At 35.9% G+C, this 8,714-nt stretch overlaps 1 non-coding gene across 1 annotated transcript; it reads right to left on the bottom strand.

Annotated features, from left to right (window-relative positions):
- Positions 1-2,126: 2,126 nt before the first annotated feature.
- On the bottom strand, positions 2,127-2,245 carry LOC131756536 (U5 spliceosomal RNA). Its single transcript, XR_009335695.1, has one exon. It is a non-coding gene; the product is annotated as a U5 spliceosomal RNA (small nuclear RNA).
- Between the last annotated feature and the right edge of the window lie 6,469 nt (positions 2,246-8,714).

Below are 8,714 nucleotides of genomic sequence, written 5' to 3'. Positions count from 1 at the left end.
TAGAATAAAAATTCTTGTACTTGTCTTCTTATGTATATGTATCAGTTATTAACTAGTGATACACTTAAAAGTAAAATTGCTATGTGAAAGTGTATGCCCATCTTCAGCTTTACTAAATATTCCCAAATTGCTATGTGAAGTGGTTAAATTAAATGAGACTGTCATCAGCAACAGATGAAAGTTCTATCTGGTTGTTCCACAAACATGCCAGTCTTGACAGTCTCTTTAGTTTTACTTTTCTGATGACTTATGGGAGTAGGAATAGGGCAACAGTTTCTCTGGGGTGTTTCGCTGCAATGGGGCAAATATTGTCTAAAAGTTTTCTGCTTTACTAGGGTGCCCCTTTCGTAATCCTTTGGCAAGAGAGAGTAAACTTTCTGTGGGACTCTTTTTAAAATTTGTCTTTACCTACTGGCATTTCTAGGTTGAAAGTTTCTTTACTCAGTCCAATATATATGAGGCAAAAAGAAAACTCTAGGAACATGCTACAATATGGCTCATCGGGTCCCAATGTTCCTAGCTTGCCTACCTTCTCTCTCTTTCAGAGTTTTCTTGTGTGTGTGTGTGTGTGTGTGTGTGTGTGTGTGTTTAAATATGTAATTTGCAAGGTTTTAGCTGTATTTAATGGAACAAATAGGGAGACCTGCATGTACTCCATCTTCTGTTATTTCATATGAACTTTGCAATTGGTTTGTTATGTGTTGTGAAAAACCCAGTTGTGATTTTGACTGAAATCACTATGAATTTCGTTATTGATTTCAAGAGTTTTACTTCTGTGTTTTGCAAGTGCTTTATAATTTGCTACATAAGGTTCTTGTACATATTTTGTTAGGTATATTTCTTCACAAATTTTACATTTTTACCAGTAGGATATCTTATTTTCTAATTGGTTATTGCTGATATATAGGAACGTTGGTGATTTTTGTATTCATATCTCAGATCTTGTAACCTTGAACTCTCTAATGCTAATATTTTATCTGAAAATTCTTTTAGAGTCAATATGTGGATTATCATATAATCCGCAAGGAACAACTGCTTTGTCTCTCCTTTTTCAGTTTCTTACTCTTATATACATATTTTTTCTTATCTTATTGCATTTTCTAGGATACCCAGTAGTTAATTTGAAGACATCTCTATCTTATGCCTGATTTAAAAGGACACTCATTTTTAAAATTATTCTGTAATTAAAATCTTTCATTATTCATTTATATATCAATAATTATAGCTTTCTCTTCTTCTTGTTAGTGTTAATATATGAAATTTTAACTGTACACATCTAGAAACATTAAAAATTGGTTTAAGGAAAAAGATATTATGTCATAGTTAATGTAATAAAGATTCCCTAAAGGCATGATATTATAAAATCAGTTTACTGCTTTACAGAACTATAAAGAAATTTAAGTGGATTTTAGCTGTAGTCTGTTTTTTCCTTGAGGCCACTGATCAGACTTAGTATTTTTACATGTAATTACCAGAGTTATCAAGTAGACCAGGTGTTAGTAACTGAAATGATGGTAAATCCATATTAATCATCTTCTTGTACTCATATATATAGACTATATATAGACTAAGCTTTATTTAGAGTGTTCATTTGTATACCTTAAATAGGTAAAATTTCATTCTTATGTTTCAAAGAAAAACCTATTTCTGTCTGTAATTCTTAATAGGATGAATTATTAATATATTTTAATTAAACTCAACCCAGATGTCAGCTAGGGTCTTCTTGACATTAAGATTGTGGTAGGAATTATTCAAATACACACACTTAATGGCTGAGAACTTCACAAGATTTCTGCTAATCTCTGGTGTTAAAGCACAGTTCAGTTCCTTCATCTGTACTACCAAGTACAGATATTATATTCTACCACCATGTCAAAATTAGTATAAAGCTCAGCCTTTATGCCTGATTGGACAAGAGAATTCATTACACCAAGAATTTTATAACTTGGTTTATAGGTTCAGATTGCATCAAATTCCACACTGATTTCCACTGATGTGCAGAACAAACAACTGTTCCTCTATTGTTTTCTGTCCCCTGGTGCAGCGTTACAGCATCTAGACCAAGTTCCTTCTGTGTCTCAGCACCTGTCCTTTTTGTATATTTTAAAGTCATCTTTTTTTTTTCCAGCCTTGTTTATTCCCACAAGGCCTCAAAAAATTGAAGCAACAGTCATGCTTTTCCCTCCCCACATGTCTTTAGTAAAAGGCAAAAGATTCATTCAATTATGAAGAGAAGCACGAGTATGGATTTAAAGTCATCTTTAAAAATAAAATCGTCACTTTTTTCCATATAAAAAACGCATCACTTTGTACAACAAATTAATAACTGTTTCCAAAGTAACGTAATATTTATAAACTTCTTACATGTGCATCTTCATCATTTCTCTAAAACAAATTCAGTTTTGTGGTAATTTCATAGGCACATTTTTAAACTGTTCGGTACTACTAGAATTAAACCTTTTTAACTTCTATGAAACAATCATATCCAAAAGAATGTTATTCATTAAAACCACACTATAAATCATATTTTCAGAGCATTAACCCAGAGAAGAACATGGCAGAAAATGAATAATCTATGCAGCTTGATGCTTTTTCACATATTGATTTACATGTCATTTGTCTGCATTTACTGTTTAAATACAATTTGCTCTTTCCCAATAGGATAGTATTATCACTACTGCATACAAGGATCAGACTTACATTAAAATGGTTTAAACCCAAGCCCAACTTTATTGTTGTTTTGTTGTTTTCACTTGGAATATTAAAGATTATTTTAACACAAATGGAACACATATACTTGAACATTGTAGTCATCTGTATTGAATTCTATCATTTATCTGAGATCTTCTTCCTGATATTTATCAATATAAGATTGGCTAACCCTTCTCGTGACAAGTGTAAGAGCATGTTGATGGCCTGAAGACCATCACCTATACGGTTTCTGTCTGTTGCATTGTTTGTACAGGGGAATCCTATAACAAAGATGCTAAGTATGATTTCCTACTCTGAAAGTTAAACGTTTCACGTATTTTTTTAAAAAAGAAATTAAAGAGGAATCTCAAGCCAAACCGAAGATTCCTTCCTCCATGATAACTGCCCCCAAATAACCCCACATGGGATGGACATGCTCGTTCATTTTTGCTTCATTCTCTATCTTCAAACTGGAGACAGTAATCAGATGCAATTATTAGAAACCCTGACTTCATCATTCCTACCCCAGGGTGAAATGGCCTAGAGTCAGTGCTTCCAATTATGCTGGGTGGCCCAGAAATGGACAAGCTGATTTATAGATAGCTGTGCTTAGTTCTATCCCAAAGGTCCCAGAGGAAACGCCTGGAGCAGAAGCTGAATCTCCCTATCAAGTGGCTCTCAGCTCTGTCACTAGCTACAGAATTAAATAGAAGGCTGAACCTGGAAGAGAGGTTTTTTTCTCTTACACTATGGTCAATTCTTAAATCACTCTGACATTAATAGGAAAATTCCATAGGCACACTTGCATGTCCTCATTAAAGTATAGAAATTAAAGAAGAAGTGACAGAGTAATCACTAAAACCAATGACAGAGGAGATGCCCACAGGAATAACAGACTCAGTTCACATTTTAAGTAGTTCTGTCTGAAAAATTCAAAATGCAAATTCCTTTTAGGGAACTGGTACCAAAAGCATGCTCGGTCACATATAACATGTCCCATGCTGTTTTGATCAATCAATTGAAATTATTCTTACTATTTTGGGCTTTTTAAACCATTTGCTATAGAATTCTTCTTTTTGACTATCTTAAAGAGGGAGTCAGTAAAAGAATAAAATTTAACAGACTTAACATTGCTTTGTTTATTCTTGGGTAGAAAGTAAAGCCCTACCTGTTCTCTGCTTCCATGAGAAACAGACACACACACACACACACACACACACACACACACACACACACACTTCTCCAAGGTACTTCATGGAAGCTGACTTTTAAAACAACTCCTTGTCATTTTGGACATAGTGCAAAATCTAGAACTGTATAATATAAAACCTATACCAAAATGGCACATCTCCTTTTTTATTTTCAAAGATATCAATTCTTTCCACATAAAGGAAGGAGCCAGAAAATGAAAAATGCTTTTCAGTCCATAGCCTGAGAAGTTCCAAATCTTTTTTGAAACCAACCGTAAACAGTCCTGGCCAGAGGCAAGAGAGAAATGTCTATATTCAAGTGAATATTTATTTGCATGGTTTTCAAGACCCACCCTGATTGGATTTCTGGTTTTGATGCAAAGCAAAATGCTACCTAAAGGACAGTTTTCTGGAAAGAAACTTTTAATGGTGAATAAGAGGATGAGGAAGTTTAGAGAAAGAAAGAAGAAATTTATAGTGTCTGACTTGTATAGAAAGAGAGAATTTATAGGGAGGCCTGCATTCCCCTGTGGAGATGCGATCTGCTATCTAAAGCTAGAATTTTAAGAGAAAATAGTACAGGAAAAGAAATTCACATTCCATCACCTCAATAGCCCTCCCTTCCTTGGTAAGGGTATCTATCCACCATAGCAAATGGTGCAGAGGAGAGATGCTGAGCATTTAATATGTTTAATAAAATTATATTATGCTGTGGACTTGCATTTGTCATCCTTGTAAGGTAATAAAAATCTAGCTTTCCTGAGAAAGAGTGACACCTGTAAAACTGTTCCAGGCAGGTTAAAAATTTTGAAAATGCAAAGTAATCATAAACCTAGAAGACATCCAAAGATGGTAAGATTCAGAAATCAGTGTGAAATTTTTGTTTTGGGGTAAACTGCAGAAGCTAGAGTTTCAATTGTAAGTAAAAGAAAACAAGCAAACTTAAAAGTGCCATTTCTTTTTTGTGTGTATGCTTAAGAAAAAGAAGAAATTTCACTATCATCATTAACAAGTAACATTTAATATAAGGATCTAGAAATAGTAGTTGAAAGTACCTGCCAAAGTGGGTGGCGGATAGGAAAAGGATGATGCATTGTAGAGGCCACTCAGAAATTCAGTTCAAATATGTATTCATCCAGGCACAAGATGCTGCTGAGAGAGGTGAAGGAGTGAAGTGATTGAAGAACTAAGACAACGTGTATACTATAGCATCAATTATCAGAGGAGCTCTGAGAAAGGAAAGATCCAGATGAATAAAAGACATCTGAGAAGGCTTCATGGAGAAGGAGGAACCTAAACTAACCTAAATGAGAAAAGTGGAATTTCAATCAGCAAGTTGGAGGAAGAGAAGAATGAGTTCCAGATGGGAAAATAGCCCAAACAGGAAGGAACTAATATTGCCTATTTGGGGCCTGAGATTGTCCAGGATAGGTAATAGTAGAAAAGGTTTACTTTAATATGTGAGGAGAGATGAGGTTAAATAAAAATTATGGAGAATATTAGAATAAGTAGTTTAAATGCTTTGCACACCAAACAAAAACTACAAAAACACTATGGGACCAATTTTATTAAACATTTAACTAGCATTACCTCATGTTATCCAAATAGCAACTCTACAAACACAGGTGGTAATATTATCCCCATTTTACATATGAGGAAATTAAGGCTTGAAGTAGTTGACTAATATGATTGATAACATGGATATAATTTAGAAAAGTAAGGATTAAAACCCAGGTTTATGATTTTAAAGCCCATGCTCCTGACTGCTATATTTCATTGCATCATTATAATTTTGTAAAATACATATCCTTGGTCTCCAGAAGTATTTCAGTAAAGAGAAATAAAAACCATTGCATTGATTAGAATCACATATGTATATGAAACAAGTGGAACATTCTCTAATGTTGAATGCAGGTAGAAGGAGGGATAAAAGAGATTGTAGAACAATTAGTCAGCTGGAGCTATAAGCAAGGAACAGCTCATGAGTGGCACAGGGTTTTGTAAGCCCGGTCAAGGTGTCTGGACCTTATCCAGAGGATAATGGAGGAGCCATTGGAGCATCGGCAGTAAGTGGAATAATCACGTGTGCTTTAAAAACATGTTCTGGTTACAGTGCAGAGAATGGTTGGATGAAGTTGTTGGTGGGGAACACTACTTAGCTAGCTATAGAAGGAATCCAAGTTCAAGGTAATGGTGGCCTGACCTAAGAGGCAGAAATAATGGGCCTTGGTAATTGAGTCAAACGATATCTGGGTTTGTGACTTGGACAATGGGAGACAGTAATTCTACATATAGAGTCGGGGCTCTCAAAAGGATAGGGAGAAATGATGAGTTCATTTGGGGACTTGATAAGTTTGAAGTGCTTTTGTGGCATTCAAGTAGACATATCTAATGGTTGGAGATACAGATATGATACTCAGAAGTGAGGTGTGGCCTAGGTGTCAAGATTTGTGATTAGTTAAAGCCATGGGAGTATGAAAGATTATCCATGATGAGTGTGCACAGTAAGAAAGGAAGGGGGAATTAAGAGAAAACCCCGAAAAAACAAAAGCCTTTCAACAATAAAGGAAGAGGACACTACAGAGGGGAATTAGAAAAAATGACACCAGAGAGGAAACCTACACTTGTGCGTGGGGTACTTGAAATTAAAAAGAGAGGTTTTTCAAGATGGTAGAAGTGACAACCTATAACAAACACTGATGAGAGCTCCAGTTAGATTAAGAGATGAGAGACCACTGAGTCAGCAACTGAAGACATTACTAGTCATATATCCTATAAGGATTAGAGGCCAAATTATAATGGATTGAGAGGTTAATTATTTTAAAAAGCCAGTGTATGTAGATTAGTAATTTCCAAAGATCAGTGCTGATGCCTAATCAAGTTTTCACAGATCAGAAGCAAACCCCCAAAACTAAAAGCATCAGTTTTGTTTGATGAAGCTAAATTACTCTATGAAATTGTTACCCTAGGATAATATCTTTCCAGTTTTTTTTTTTTTTTTTGCAGTACACGGGCCCCTCACCGCTGTGGCCCCTCCTGTTGCGGAGCACAGGCTCCGGACACGCAGGCTCAGCGGCCATGGCTCACGGGCCCAGCCGCTCCACGGCATGTGGGATCTTCCCGGACCAGGGCATGAACCCACGTCCCCAGCATCGGCAGGCAGACTCTCAACCACTGCACCAGGGAAGCCCCAAATTTTAAATACTAAAAATACATTTCTGTTATAAAGTGAGAGTGATAGGAGATATTAGTAGTTATTTTCAAATACTCTTGCTAGTTGAATCTATATACCATTCCAAATTCTGCAACTTACCATTGCTGATGAATTTCAAGTGTTTGATTCTAAAGGAGTGGGTATCCAAAAGAATGTCTCAGCATTCCCTGATGGGTAGAGGGGAGGTAGAATAAAGGGGAATGCTACTTGTCTGGCAATGGTATTTGCTTCTTTCTAAGTACAGAGTATAGTTCTGAAGGGTCAGTGGAGAGGTATTTGCATTTTGTCTTTGGCAGTTTCATTATGTTGTTGATTATTACAGTGCAATGTTCTAATAAGAGTTTCATCATGCACTCAAATTGAATAGAGGATTCATTTAGCCACCACAACGAATTGAGCTCAGCAGGCTTCATTTCAGGAACTTCTGTAGTGTCAAGTGGTCAGTCCTTCAGTTTTAATTTCTAGATATATGAGATGCAAATTGCATGATCTTTTCTTCTCTGATAGTCAAAGCAAATGGCTCCAATTACATTCTAACATATCCTTAACTGGGAGGTAAATAACATCAGCTTGGGATGTGGTAAGATGAATCCCAAAGAAAAGATTAATTATCTTGTAAAGGTATTGTATTTTCTTAATTGTTCACATCACTCAAGCTTTTCTAATTAGAAAAGTAAATACCAACCTAGGCAGGTTTTGCCCTTGCACAATTAAAAAAAGGCTAAACATTTACATGAATTATACCTTTTCAAATATTTAAACTTGATAAGGCCAACCATCAGTTTATACTTGTTTTCCTGTCATCAGACTTCCCAAAGGTCAATTGTATTTCTCTTATAAAAAGTGAAAGAATAACAGTCTCCTATTAAATAACAAATATTTCAGTGTATTGATGCTGCAAGCAAGCCTACCAGTCCACACTCCTCCAGCCCAAGATTGTTTAGTGGTTTCCAAGATCCAAGATGCTTTTCTCCATCTGATCTATTCCAAGCATACATTTAGCCCAGTAGTTTATGTGAAAACCCACAGGAGATTATACACAATTCCTCTGTTTTCTCCCTTCAAGCAGCAGCTGTCATTTCTTGTATAGAACGTTTCCCATTTCACCTTTCTGATTTATGCCTTGTCTCTGGATAAATTTAGTCCTTACTAAACAATCAGAATTGGATCCTGCCTCCCAGAACAACTCTTACCTCAGAGAAGTTAATGAGACTCTCTCATGAGTTGAGTTCCAACATGTCCTAGACAGGCCTTGCTGACACTAGAGTATCCTTACTATTATGAATATTTTTCTTGATAGAGTACCCAGTATACAGTAGGTACTGAGAAGTGACCCACTGTCTCTGTTGGTTTCTGGTCTTCGTTTTGAAGCAGTGTCGTCTAGTGTTTGAAGAACAAAGACTTTGGACCCATATGGATCTGCATTTGAATCTGGCTGTACAACTAATTCTGTTATCTTGGGGAGAATGTTTCACTTCACTTCACTACAGAAGCAGAGGAATGCCTCCTTCCACTTCTGTAAAATGACATTAAAAATAATACCAACCTATTAGGAAGGTTTAAGGGATTAAATGATACCATGCATATTATACACTTAGCTCAGTGCCAGGCACCCAAGT

This window comes from Kogia breviceps, chromosome 4 (assembly GCF_026419965.1).
Source record: "Kogia breviceps isolate mKogBre1 chromosome 4, mKogBre1 haplotype 1, whole genome shotgun sequence".
Lineage (NCBI taxonomy): Eukaryota > Metazoa > Chordata > Mammalia > Artiodactyla > Physeteridae > Kogia > Kogia breviceps.
The sequence above is the reverse complement of the archived record's forward strand: the minus strand, read 5'-3'. Positions and strand labels throughout refer to the sequence as shown.